The sequence below is a fragment of the Mixophyes fleayi genome, chromosome 2 (assembly GCF_038048845.1).
Source record: "Mixophyes fleayi isolate aMixFle1 chromosome 2, aMixFle1.hap1, whole genome shotgun sequence".
NCBI classification, from domain to species: domain Eukaryota; kingdom Metazoa; phylum Chordata; class Amphibia; order Anura; family Limnodynastidae; genus Mixophyes; species Mixophyes fleayi.
Genome location: NC_134403.1, coordinates 364178072 through 364192760, shown reverse-complemented (window position 1 = coordinate 364192760; position 14689 = coordinate 364178072). Strand labels below are relative to the sequence as shown.

At 41.9% G+C, this 14689-nt stretch overlaps 1 protein-coding gene and 1 long non-coding RNA gene across 2 annotated transcripts in view; one reads left to right on the top strand and one right to left on the bottom strand.

The window, feature by feature from the left end:
• Nucleotides 1-14689, bottom strand: part of BCL9 (BCL9 transcription coactivator) — a 184403-nt gene that overhangs the window by 85506 nt on the left and 84208 nt on the right. The window contains exon 2 of the mRNA XM_075197318.1: nucleotides 11327-11421. The gene's annotated coding sequence lies outside the window, so the exon portion shown is untranslated. The remainder of the gene's footprint in view (nucleotides 1-11326; nucleotides 11422-14689) is intronic.
• LOC142139588 (uncharacterized) overlaps nucleotides 10325-14689 on the top strand; it is a 49647-nt gene continuing 45282 nt past the window's right edge. Inside the window, exon 1 of the long non-coding RNA XR_012688234.1 lies at nucleotides 10325-10396. This is a non-coding gene — a long non-coding RNA (uncharacterized LOC142139588). The remainder of the gene's footprint in view (nucleotides 10397-14689) is intronic.

The window sequence follows — 14689 nt, the reverse complement described above, 5'->3', positions numbered from 1 at the left end:
CTTCTCTTCCCCCCAGTGTCAGTGCATGTCCTCGTGTTCTAATACTTCTCTTCCCCCCAGTGTCAGTGCCTGTCCTCGTGTTCTAATACTTCTCTTCCCTCCAGTGTCAGTACATGTCCTTGTGTTCTAATACTTCTCTTCCCTCCAGTGTCAGTGCATGTCCTCGTGTTCTAATACTTCTCTTCCCTCCAGTGTCAGTACATGTCCTCGTGTTCTAATACTTCTCTCCCCCCCCCCATTATTACTTCTTTCTGCTACTGATTCCTCTCCCTATGCAACCAAGCATCTGACTTGCCTTCCTCATTGCTTTGTTATATTGCTTACCTGCCTTTAAGTCACCTGAAATAGTGACTCCTAGATCCTTTTCCTCCTCAGTAGTTTCCATTATAGTGCCATTAATACTATATTTATCCTTTGGATTTTTGAGACCCAAGTGCATGATTTTGCATTTTTTGGCATTAAACTGTAGTTGTCACTCTCTTGACCATTCCTCTAGTCTACTGAAATCATCAATCATTTGTTTTACCCCTCCTGGTGTGTCTACCCTGTTTCATATCTTTTGTGTCATCTGCAAAAAGCATACCAGAACGTAAAAAAAATAAATATATATATCCCGCGGGTTTTTAACTGTCATAGCGACCGTGTTTAGTTAGCGCAGCGCAAAAACTCGTGCAATTCAATTGAAAAAGAGGAAACGCTGCCCCCCCCGCGCGTTAAACAATTGTGTTTGAGAGTTTTTAGGGGAGTGAAGGGGAGTTTTAACGCGGTCATATATAACACCCCAAAAAAATATTTGCATACATTTTCATACATTAGATTGCATTACACATTGATAATATGTACATTACAGTACTTTCTGTAATATATTTTGTAATTGAACTATTTTTTTTACCATAAAATCATCTATACCATGCCAAAACACATTACTACATTCATATTTGTACCAAAAACATACATAAATATAATTATTTAGTGATTTCAATTTTTTTGGGTGTTTATTTTATTTCATTATTTTTTCACAAGAAAAGAGAGAGAAATAAAACAACATATTTTCCTGTTTAACGCGTCACGTTAAAAAACAATTGAATAGCTTTTAACGCGGCTGCCTCTCGCACACCCTATACTTTCAATAGACCTTCTACTGGAGCGCGAGAGGACCATTTTATAAGAAAAAACTGAGCATTAAAAATGGAATTGAATTGCGGGTAAAGTTAACCCGCTCGAAAATGATAAAAAAAACAGTATTAAAATGACTTAACGCGGTCAAAAAAAGCCAACTCGCTGACAGTTGAATACCCCCCTAAGGGGGCTCATCTCCGGCGATGCCCAGCGAATCATTTTGCCCTATAAAAAAATTGCCCCTTGGCGCTGGTTGTGGTTTACATGGCTGATAGATCTGGCACTTTTATCAAACATCTGATTGTACAAAAATAGAACCGGCAGTATGGGGCAGCACGGTGGCTCAGTGGTTAGCACTTCTGCCTTACAGCACTGAGGTCATGAGTTCAATTCCTGACCATGGCCTTATCTGTGAAGAGTTTGCTTGCGTGGTTTTCCTCCGGGTGCTCCGGTTTCCTCCCACACTCCAAAAAACATACTGGTAGGTTAATTGGCTGCTAACAAATTGACCGTAGTCTGTGTGTGTGTCTGTGTGTGTGTGTTAGGGAATTTAGACTGTAAGTTCCAATGGGGCAGGGACTGATGTGAGTGAGTTCTCTGTACAGCGCTGCGGAATTATTGGCGCTATATAAATAAATGATGATGATGATGATGGTGCTAAGAGGATTCTCAGTCTATTGGGATCTTCCTAAACATAAATCACCAAGAGCCCTTAGTATAAATGTGTCCACCATCCAGGTGCCGGATTCATTAACAAAGGCAAAACAAATGTAATGTGCTTTTCTTTTTAAACGCACGTACATCAGACATAGACATGTCTGTATTCAGCAAGGAGCGGACGTGAAGATACGTCTGTTGATGAATAAGGGTCTAGGTGCGCTCTGCTCTAACACACAATACACTGCAGGATACGTCCAATACATATGTGGAATATAAAGTCACAAAAGAACACACAGAAAAAAAAACCTATTCAATTAAAGTCACCTGTTAATAATCAGTAATAACAAAACATTAAAAAATAAAAAAAGTTTTGTTTTTGATCAACCCCCTCTTATAAAATACATTTATTAGGATATTAGCAAAGTCTACTCTACATAAAATACATTTTCACAGTTACTCCTGATACAAACACATGTTCTAGCTGCATACACAGCCGTCATCACTATCACTCGGCACTTACACCTGACCTGTAGCTGGTGCCAACGATACGACAGAAAAACACGTATCTTAGAAATGTCCAAAGCTTGAATCGGACGCTGCTGTGTGCGCTCCAGATTGGCACACCCTGTACACTGACTATAGGCATACACCCAGTCCCTTCCCCGTTCCACCTCTGAGATCATAGTCTGTAGTAAGGGTCCTTTGCGCTTGAAAATAAATTGGATGTTATTATTATTATCGTTTATTTGTAAGGCGCCACAAGGTTTCCGCAGCGCCGTACACGGTACAAACAGTAGACTATACAGGGTAAAACAGTACAGAACAATAAACACAAAGTACCAGTACTTCAGAAACTCCAGGCAGATAGATACAGTAGAGACGGAGCGGAAGAACAGGTGTGGAGACAGGAGGGAAGAGGGGCCCTGCTCATACGAGCTTACATCCTAAGGGAGGGTAAACAGAATCAGGTACATACGGGAGCCAGTGAAGCAACGGGGAGAGAGAAAGGGGCCAGGGGAGAACCAGAAGAGGTGACAGGTTAAGTGGATGGTTGGTAGGCCTTAAGGAACAGGTGAGTTTTAAGTGCCCGCTTGAAGCACAGATTGGGTGAGAGACGAATGGAGCGAGGGAGGTTGTTCCAGTGAAGGGGGGCAGCGCGGGAGAAGTCTTGGATTCTAGTGTGGGAAGAGGTGATGAGAGTGGAGGAGAGGAGGCGATCATTGGCCGAGCGCAGGGAGCGGGCGGTGTTCTCTGGTGTATGGTCTGGTTCTAGGCATGCGCAGGTGATTTTATGCAAAATATGGTATTTATGTTCCTTAATGAAATGTAAATTAATTTGCCTAGTAAGAGGTTTCCTTTAATTGCTGCAACCTGTGGTTGTTACTGCCTCCAATTATCTGGTAGACCCAATATGAGAGGGGCCTGGATCCAATGTTCCATCACTTAATAATCTGGACCAACTGTACTGTGATGGGTTGGTTACGGATTTCCATCAGCGATAAATCCGACATTCTTCAGTCCTACACCAAAAAAAACGATTGCAGAAAACAACGAAGACAATACAAAACAGACTTACCTGAAATGCGAAGATCCAGATGTCCGATGTGTTTAGCCACTTAGTTTGGCGAGGTCCAGACATTGCCGCTTTAAATGAACATTCATCTAAGTCGCGCGGACGTCAGACTGAAGCGCTGATGAGCTGTCCATTCGGAATCACTGGCTGTCAGACTGGCGGTGCCATCGGACATCTGGATCTTCGCATTTCAGGTAAGTCTGTTTTTATTGTCTTCATTGTTTTCTGCAATCGTTTTTTTTTGTAGGACTGAAGAATGTCGGAATAGTGGTAATCGTTAATACGATTACCACCGACTGTGATAGCATTAGCAATCAGCTGTACTTGTACCGCCATTGTCCATGATAAATAAATAAATCGCAGGAAGGCCCGATGAAGCCTTCCTCCGGTGATAGGCCTCCCATTTAGAGCTTTTGTCCCTTTGATAAATAAACCCTAAGGGAGGAACATTTAATTGGCAGCGAAGTGCAGTGTGGACAATTACAGTAGGACTCTCCGCGGAGGATTGAACGGAGATTACAGCCATAAGCGCGTTGCGAGGTTCTCCGTAGACGTTCCCGGAAACACCTCGCACTGATTTAAATCTCCCCCTAAGAATGTTGCGTTATAGGGACTGACATTTATACCTCCCGACTTTAAGGTCCTGCAATGGGAGCAAAGTGTATGCACCATTCAAAATGTTAGTGTGGCCCACAATGAGAGCGTACAATGGGGCCCCATGTAAAACGTGGAAGGGGGCCCGACTGCAGCTCTTCTCCGGGGCCACATATACACTGCACCCCATGCAGCGATGATAGTTCTGCCATCATGTTATTGGCCAGGATGTCAAACAAATGGAGCAGAAAGACGAAAATAAACACGTTTGTCAACCCAAATTGACATTTAGGTGAAAAAAAAAAAGACCCCAAGATCATCTTTATTGGTGGCTGAGACATATTGGGGGTAACCTGAAACCGTGGGGTTATTTAAACCTTGCAAACAGAAGTAGAAGTGTCTGAAACACCCTGTTCTGACCACAGCCTGGGAAATATGTGCAGTCTGACATCAGCAAGACAAGAATGTCTGGCATCCGGCAAAGCCACTTATTACTCGGCAATCTCAGACGGCTTCTTCTTTCTTTGTTATACACCCAATTTCTTGCTACTTAGATGCAAATGCTGCTTTCTGATATCAAAAAGTACTTTATCCCCTTCTCCCCCCCCCATTCTCCTCACTGCTGCTGAAATGCAGGCAGCGCCTGGTGTCCTCTTGGTTATTATCAGCGGCTGCAGGCCGCAGTACGTGCTGTCTGCTTTTTTCATTCTGCACGGCCCATCCGTGGAGGAAAAAGGTGACAGATTTAAACACAAAAAAAAAAATAAAGCAGAGAGATTTCGGCTTTTTGTCACTTTAGCCTGTCTTCTTGGTGAACCAGAGGGCTTTCTGTGCCTGATGCTCAGTCCCACCTACACATCTCTGCAAATACATTTATTTTATGTCATGACATTAATTACCATTATTCTCTGTGAGGGGGGAAAAAAACTGTATTTCAGGCAGGTCAGCTCAGAAGAACAAGAATCAAAGATTGGGAGTCGCCCTTTTTGTCAGGTCTAATTGTAATTGAAACAACGGCTAATTCCATGTAGATTGCACGGCGGGGTCGGCTTAGGTGAGGCTGGAAATTTGGTGTCTTGCACAGATGGATTAAATTTCAGCCGCGTTTCTAAGCTCTCCTTTTTAACTAATGATATCGTTATAATGTTGGTTGGTCTAACATTTTAACATTGCAGCGAAATGATTATTAACCGTACTTGCCTGCTTTTTGGAACAAGAGACAAGTGCAGAGGGCGTGACGATGTGATTTGCGCCAACTGCCTTCCGCAGCGCTATTATGCGATTTGTGTCATCGGACAGAGGCCAAGTCACATCACAGGTCCCACACACTTCACGGGGATCTACTCTCCCATACTCCCCGAATTTTAGGAATCTCTCGCAATGTAGGCAAGCAGGGGCAAATGCAGGATTTTTAAGGGGGGGGAATATATATATATATATATATATATATATATATATACATATATATATATATATATATATATATATATATAGAGCGGTCGCGCATGCGCAGCAGCTCCATTTCGGCGATGCTGAATAGTACAGCAGCCGCGGCGCTGTCAAAGAAGCGTCCGCGGCAGTGCTGTATTGTAGTACAATACAGCACCGCTGCGGGCGCTTCTTTGACAGCGCCGCGGCTGCTGTACAGTACAGTGCTGCTGTGGAGGGTCAATGTTTAGCGCCCGGTTGTTCGCAGAGGGGAGGGGTTTCTGGAGAACCAGGAACCCCCCCTGCGTGCGCCCCTGGCAAGTATAATATCAACACATTAACTGTACTTGCCAACATTTAGAACCTGACCTCCGGAGATCCCAGAGGACAGGTCACGTGACAAGTGTAGGGGGGGTTGGGGCGTCCCCTACTGTAATAAAGCTGAAATTCACAGCATTGACTAGTGAGGGTTGTGCTTAATGGCGCGATTGCGTCAGAAAGCTCCGCCTCCACAAGTGAGGGGGAGGTTGCCTACTCTGGGAGAGTAGACAAGTATGACATTAACGCACTTTTTCATTTTGTGCTGCAATGATGTGACTTGGGAATGGAGTACAGTAAAAAAAAAATAGCAAATATTTCATAAAAAATGATGCAAAGGAAAAAGATTGTTTTGCCTGTAGCAGCCAATCAGGCGTTTGCATTCATTTTCTCAGATGAACCAGAAAAATGACAGAATCTGATTGCCAGCACCACCTTTATCCTCTGCACCAGTTTTCATTAATGCTGTTCAAAACATTTTACAGAGCACATGAAATGCAGGAGTGACGTGAATCCTCAGTCCACCTCTGACATCACTAGTGATAATATCTTACACCATATTCGCCTACTCTCCCAGAATGTCCACGAAACTCCTGGATTATCCTGGGAAAGAGGACAATTCTCCCAGAAGGGTGCTCACCCACCTGGAAAAAGCTCAGCAACGTTCCGTGATGACACAAGCTGTGTAATCAAGCCCCGCCCACCCCCGTAATCCCCGTGTGGGCGGGTGAACGGTGACGGAATTGGCCTCATGATGCGTCTTGCTCCGCCCACTTAATGGCGCGAATTGCATCATCAAATCCCAGCCCACCTTGATGAACATAACTGCGCCATCATGCCGTACCCACCTTTACTTTTCGGAATTAAACTAAATTACGGTGGCCATGTTAGGACATTCCTTGTCCATGCTAGAGATTGACAAATATAACTATATTTTATATTTATTTATACACCGTGTTTAAACTTCACCTACTGTTCTCCCTTCATCAGTTTTACCTCAGTCAGACAGTACACTGCTGACACATCCCCAGTACCACGCACCAGCCCCTCCCCCATACCGTATCCTGTCACAGGTACAATCACCTCACACGGCCTACCTGGTGCCAGGCTGGCAGCGTTCCTTTCTCTCATTATAAAACAGAACTTACATAACTAAACAAATAAACCCTATGAGGAAAGGTCATTACCTGCACAATGCAGGAACATAATGCGTTTGGCTACTACGGAAACTCGTAGCTAACTAAATCGCCCCCCCTGTGAGTCTGTGGATCGTTGTCATGTCTGCAAGCCTTAGTCTGTCTTTTTATTAAAACTTGTTTATTATAAAGAATAATCTGATCCCCACATTAAATTACTATTAATTATTATTATTAATTATTATTATTATTATGTAACTCAGCGGTTCCCAAACTGTGTGCCACGGCTCCCCGGGGTGCCTCGGCGATCTCACAAGGGTGCCTCGGCCAGGGCCAGTGGTAAGCAAAGCGGGGGACTACTTGGTAATTATTTTGGCTTAGGGGTGCCTTGAAAATATTATGGAGGCCCTAAGGGTGCCTTGAACTGAAAAAGTTTGTAATCCACTGATTTAACTTGTATAACATTTTGTGGTTGTAGAACTTCTCTGTAACGTCTAATGTCTTTATAATTTACATTAGAGATGCATTATGGGCAGCACGGTGGCTCAGTGGTTAGCATTTCTGCCTCACAGCACTGGGGTCATGAGTTCAGTTCCCGACCATTGCCTTATCTGTGAGGAGTCTGTATGTTCTCTCCGTGTTTGTGGGGGTTTCCTCCGCGTGCTCCGGTTTCCTCCCACACTCCAAAAACATACTGGTAGGTTAATTGGCTGCTAAGAAAAATTGACCCTAGTCTGTGTGTGTGTCTGTATGTGTATAGTGGCCTATTTATTAATAGGAGAAGGCACAATTCTCCATTGTACAAGGGGAGAGGGCTTCATCTTATTTAACAAATCCTCCCAGCGGTGGTACTTGTTCTGCCGTGATACTTCTTAAATCAGGGGGGAGCTTTTGCCAGGACAAATCCACCAAAACTCTTTGCAGGCGCTAATGTCCTTGACACATAAGGAGAAGTCCCATCTCCGACAAAAAAAAAATAGTTTTCACCGGAGAAATGGTTTTTCTCCCTTTGTTAAGTAGACCCCCATCACTCCAGCCCCAGGTACCCCAATATGTCATGTCCCGGGATGTTTTTGAGTCATGCTCACGTCTATTAGTCAGAACACGTACCAAAACCATTTTATAAATCTTAATCAATCATGAACATTTATAGACATTGTTTATTCCTATATAATACACATCAATGTTCATAGGGGAATGTAAACTACTCTGCCCGAAGCACAGGCAGGTGGGCGGATGAGAAGGAATGTGGATGGATTGTTGATATTGTTGTTAAGATAAATAATAGAAAAGAAATACAATTGGTGCATTTATCAGTGTTTGCCTCTGACAATGTGTATGTGTGTCATTGTGTCTTTGTGTTTGTACTTTAGTGTCTTATTAGGTCAGGGTCAGCCTTCGGCCCCATGCTTTTTGTAAGTCTTGGAGCTCCTCTGTGAGTTTTAGCATCCTTATAATTACACTACGTAGTACGTTAACCCATGTATCCAGTACAGGGATGAGTGTATGACTATTCTCCCGGAGACTCCGGGATTCCATAGAATCCTGCTGTACACCCAGAAGAGCAGGTACCCGCAAGGATTCCGCCCACTTCTCTAGTCATAAAGAATCTTTTCATTGAGCGATTTGTGCACACACAGAACAATCTAAATACCCTTCACTCTGTGTTTTCCGAATCTGCTAATTACGATCATACAATCCGCCCACACACACACACACACACACAGCAATGCAGTTCTTATCAAGTAATGAGTGAAACAACTATCAGATTTTGACAATCACATTTCTGAACAATCTTCTGGAGTTCATTGCGTTCCTTCAGATAATTTGTGGGACGCACATTGAAATAATTGTAAAATGTAAACGAACGAGATCCCAAATACAAAGTTTGGGGTTTGTGGGTCACATTAGTTATCCAATCTGTTCCTTTGTTCCCCTGTGACTTGAGGAACCCTGGTCTAACATATCCGCACATTAACAGAGGAAAATAATAATAATGTTTATATTATCATTGAGTCAAACTTGTTACTGGACCAGCTGCAGTAAACTCCACACCTTTGTTTAATTAAATCACCCAGCTGATTATTGTATAATCATTTCCACTGCCTTCTGGGTAGAAAATAAGCGGATATTAAAATTGTTTCCAACCTATCTATGTGTGAGCTGAAGATAGTAGCTCTCAATGCCACAGGATTCCCTATTCACCTATAAGCATTTGGCAGACAGCCAGCAATAATCTTACTTGTTTATTTTTTTTATTTTGTAGCAACAATATTACAACTCCTTATGAAAGTAGCTTTTCAGTAAGACAACAGAAAAATCTATAACAATGTTTACTAATAATTGCTAAATAGGAAATAAAGACACCTCCTCTAACAAGGAAGATCGCACTTCTCCGTGGGCTTTGCGAAACAATCACAAGTTACAATGACAGCGGTTTCTTTTTGTTTTCAAATCACATATAAAAGAACAAAAACTGTTTACGCCAATGTAGCCAACTTACTTCAATAGTTAAAAGTCATCAGTCCATTTCCCAATTAACTGCAGAATTTCTAACCCCTCTCAGGGAATTGTAACACCAACCAACGGTCCCTCAATGTCCTGCTTGTTCAAGCTGTTTTCTCTGCTCCTACATACTGAGGTAGTAGGATTTAGGAGGCAAAGTGTCCACCCACCTGGCCCGTCTGTCTACTCCTAGGTATTCAAAAGACAAGCCCTCCTCGTTATCTTTACTTATTTTAAATCAGAATCAGTGAAGGCTAAACACACAGCAGCTGATTATATAACAAACCTGCTCAGTGTGGCACTAGCTCAAGAGCTCTCCAGCTGAAAACACAAAGTTTACGTTCTGTTTTCTGGAAGATTTCAAGGACCATTTAGCAGTCTCTCTCTAAAAACAGTCAAGTGCTGCTGTATAAATTGAAGGCAGGGCAAGAACAGTCTCCCACTTGTAAGCAATCTTGTACAAAACAGATGTGGAAAACTGAAACCATCAACTTCTACACAACCAATAGTAAAACTAACAAGACTGACAATTAGCGAGTATACATTATCCTACAGCAGACACATCATGCACATCCAAGATGTTCTTCTATACACAATGTTTTCAAACAAAAGCTTTTCCCGAAGTTCCTTACAAATGCAACAGACTTTGGCATATTGTAAACATATAATATAAACATCTAAAATAATAATATATAATATAAAATATATAAATATACACATACATAGGTCAATACAGTCTCACAGTTAGCATTGCTGTCTCACAGACAATTCAGATTTGATTTGAGTTCATTAAATTAATCAATAATACTGAATATTACTTACCTGGGGCCCCCAATGTTTGTAACGGTCCAGTGATATTCTGCTTGCTTTTTTTGGTCACTTACCTGTTTAAAAGTGGGAGGGGTGTTGTCAAAGTCACCTCTATTCAAAGGGACTATGACAGACAGGCAGTATGATGTCAAAGCTCCGCCTCCTGCTAACTTCCCATTCAGATGAGGAGGAGCATTGACAACTTGCAGTCAGCAGGAGCGAGGAGACCATCGTGAGAAACGTCACATCCCAGGTAATATTCAGCATTATTGTTTAACTTATTGATGTCGATTTTCAGTTATGGGTGGAGTTATTCTTTAACTCCAGTTGTTCATACAATGCCACATACCTCCATATGGTCCAGATTTGTGGAGCCCGAGGCGGTAGGGACTATCTGGAAGTGGGTGTGGTCACCAGCATATGTGGGGGGGGGGGGGGGGGTTGAGCAGATAGGGAGGAAAGATGCCATATGAGTTCTTGTGAAGTTTGTGTGACTTCCTTAAGTCAATGGCTTGGTTGAAAAGACGTGTGCGACAGTGTATGTGCAGCAGAATGTATCACCTTTTCACATATCCCATTAAAGGTAGATAAACAGACAAAATAAATCTGAACACTTCTACCAATCATGTCAGCTACCAATCACAGAGATTTTAGAGACATAAGCCAATATATTGTATGTCGCCCATTTGTCACCAGGAAATGTCCAATACATGTCTCTTATTTGACTTTATTTCTGTTCAAAAGTAACTTTAAAACAGAATTACATCCATGTTTTTAATTTATATTCTATATTTGACAATATGATGATCTGCAAATCATGGGCATAGCCTTTTTCCCTCTGCCTTCTTGTTGAAATGGATGATATGATAAAGCTGTTTCTAACATGCCATCCTGTCTATAGAAAGAACAACTGATGTCTACATTGTGGGCTTTTACGGACTCTCCCCCTCACCTATGAAAGATATACGCGCTCTCTATTGACTAGTATGTTTTTAACCTTTGGCACTGCAGAGAAGATGATACATATAAGTGCTATATTTAAACCACAAGGCAGAAACTTTGGTATATTAAAAGTGCTGAAATTGATGTTAGGGTTCCACATTTACACACCAGCCAAGAACATGGAAAATGAATTGCTAAAAACATAACAAGAAAAACGTATAGTATATAAATTAGGACTTACCACTCACACTTCTGCAATCCCTTCAACACATCAAAACAGGTGTCATTGTCAATTACATCCAGGTATTAATTCTTAACCAAAGTCTCCTATGACTCCTAAAACACAGAATTAGAATATAATAATGTTAGTATATCAGCTGTATTTCATAAAGGGAAAAAGAATGTTGAAATGTTAAGTTTTTACCACATAAAAGTCCCCATTTATCCTTTATGTATCTGAACCCCTAATGAAGGATTAGCCAGGACAAGCGGTTTATCGTCATGTGAGGAAAACATGGGGGAACTAGTTCAGCCAAGAGATCAGTGGTTCCGTGTGTGTTCGGTACAGATGCATAGGAATAAGGGGCACACATGGTAATATGAGTAACATCGAAATGAGAGAGATCAGTAGTCTGGAACTGCCCTTAAATTGCCTTTATCTCAGCACCAACATAATATGTCTGTATACTCACAGTGGGCACTTTATTAGGTATACCTGTACACCTGCTCTTTAGTGCAAATATCTAATCAGCCAATCGCGTGACAGCAACGCCATGCGTAAAAGCATGCATGCATGGTCAAGAGGTTCAGTTGTCGTTCAGACCAAATTCCAGAATGGAGAAGAAAAGGGAATTTGACCACGGAATAAACATAAGTAGCACAGATGAGTGTGAGTAAGGCTATAGGGACTCACACAGAGTACTGCAAAATACATGACTGGATTTACGAGGGAGTCAGACAGTAGACAATAGGTAGAGAGGACCCTGCCCGCGAGAGCTTACATTCTCGAGGGAGGGGTAGTAAGAGACAGTAGGACCAGCTGGGAGAAAATGGAGATGGCGGGCGAAGGAAGAGGAGATGATGGATAGAATGGTTAGGAGGTGGTAGGATAGGCGAGCATGAAAAGGTGAGTTTAAAGGACTGAAGGTTGGGGGAGAGACGGCGTAGGGAGTTCCAAAGATTGGGGGCAGCACGGCAGACATCTTGGAGGTGAGCATGGGAGGAGGTAATGAGAGGTGAGTTGAGGCGGAGCGGAGAGGCCGGGTAGGTATGTACCTCGAGACAAGGTCAGAGATGTAAGGAGGAGAAGTGTCAGAAAGGGCTTTGTAAGTGAGAGTAAGGAGCTTGAATTGATTTGGGTGAGGAAGGCAGGAGAGAGGTTAGGGGAGGAGAGATACATTTGCATGTCATCTGCATAGAGGTGATTGAATGAGTTCACTGAGAGATTAATTGTAAAACTATACAATTCCATTCACTTACATATTCCACACTGCTGCTTCTAAATGTTCTCTTCAACCACTATATATGAATATATGTTACACACATATATATATATACACAGTCTGAATTTTCATTCTCGATTCTCACCTTCACAGTGTCCCACCATAAAAAAAGGACAATAGTTAACCATAAAATAATATGTAAAAAAACCCCGATCATTTAATAGTTAATTCATCTGACTTGGTCAATACATTGGTGAGCCACCTGCTGCAGTCCTACAATTACAGATAACACCGTATCCATTCAGCAGGTTTCTCTGGCAAAAGCCAGTTTAACAAGTAATGTGTCACTGCACGAGCTGCTGCAAACTCCCGCTCACTAACGCCGTCTCGGGATGGCGAAAGCATGAGATGATAATGGAAAAAAATGCTTTATCTATTGACGGGTCAGGATGAAACAACAATGGCTCGGCAAAGCGATAAGTCTATTCTTACCGCTGCTAGCCAGGAAGCCGAGTATCACTGAGCCGCTCCAGCAATATTTTAGTAGTTCATTTGTGACGATAACAGACTTTCTATGACTGCCATAAGTGTTATTGACGCATAATAACAAACAAAGGACTTAATCTGAACTAATTAAGGCAGCGCGAAAGTGGACATTTATCACGATCCTGGCAGAACAGCGCACAATGGCCCCAGTGTTTAGAAGCCAGGAATTGATGGAGTAATGAGGATCAGTTTTGAAGAGGATGCAATGTTTTCTGTGTCCTGTGTCTGTTCTCAAGTGTTAAATGCTCTCAGCTTCTATGCGGCTCAGTGGGAGCCTCCATCCCAATCAATTACAAATACGGCTCGTCCTATCCGTACAGGGCTTCAGTCGATGGCAGTAAACAAGACACCCGCATTAGACATTACAGAATATCTGTAACCAGAACTCTTTGAGAGTCAAGTCTTTAAAAAAAAAACAAAAAAAAAAACCATCATTAGGAAATACATCGTTAATTTATACACATTTCGGGCCTGATTCATTAAGGAAAGTAAGGCAAAAAAAAAGTACATTTTCTCCTGGACAAACCATGTTACAAGGGGTGCAAAATAGTTTATTATTGTGCTACATGAAAAAACAGCCAGTATTTAACTTATGTGAAAACAGAATACTAATTTGCACCCCTTGCATTGTAACATGGTTGTGTCCAGAAGACTTAAATACGAAACTTCTTAATTTAAGTTCCTTAATGAATCAGGCCCAGTGTGTGTGTGTATGTGTGTGTATATATATATATATATACACACACACATACACACACACACTGGGCCTGATTCATTAAGGAACTTAAATTAAGAAGTATATTCACAGTATATATATATATATATATATATATATATATATATATATATACTGTGAAATATAATGATCTAAGAAGCCACTGAGGATTTGCAATATTGCAATATAGCTTATAATATATAAGTATTATTTTTTTTGACAAAGGAAAGACACATTGTACTGTTTTTAGATTACAACTGTATTAAAGCTGCCTTCCCACTTAAGCTGGGTACACACTACAGAAAATTCGACCAACTTTTTATGCCGAGCGATTTTACATGCGATCGATGTTCCGATCGCTCGGTCCATGGACTGCATACACACTAGCCTTGTTTAGGACGATAAAGGGAAGAGCGGACGTCCCTTTAGCGACTTTTTACAGCCATGTTGTCGTGAGCAATGACTGTAATTTCCTACTCACTGTCGGAAGTTTATACACACTGCACAGCGGAAACGAGATTGGAACGAAAATATTAAACGGTACGACCAACCAAATGAGGCGACAATCGTCCATTTGGGCAGACTTTCGACCATCGTGTCACTACACACTGACCCGACTTTTGAACGAGCGGTCGTATGTCGGCTGATTGAGCCGATTATTGGACGAAAACAGTGTAGTGTGTACCCAGCTTTAGACTTACTTATATAAACAGCAAGTTTAGTACCTTTGTAACATGACGCTGATAAGGCCTATCAGTGTTCCCTCTATGAATCATTCTGTGGTGGTCTATTTATATGTCTAACACTGCACACAAAAAAAAAGTGTCTCCCAGCTGGGAGCATTTGGCTTTTGCTTGTTACTGCGAACAGTGAAAAACAATCTAGGAGCCAGTCAGTCACT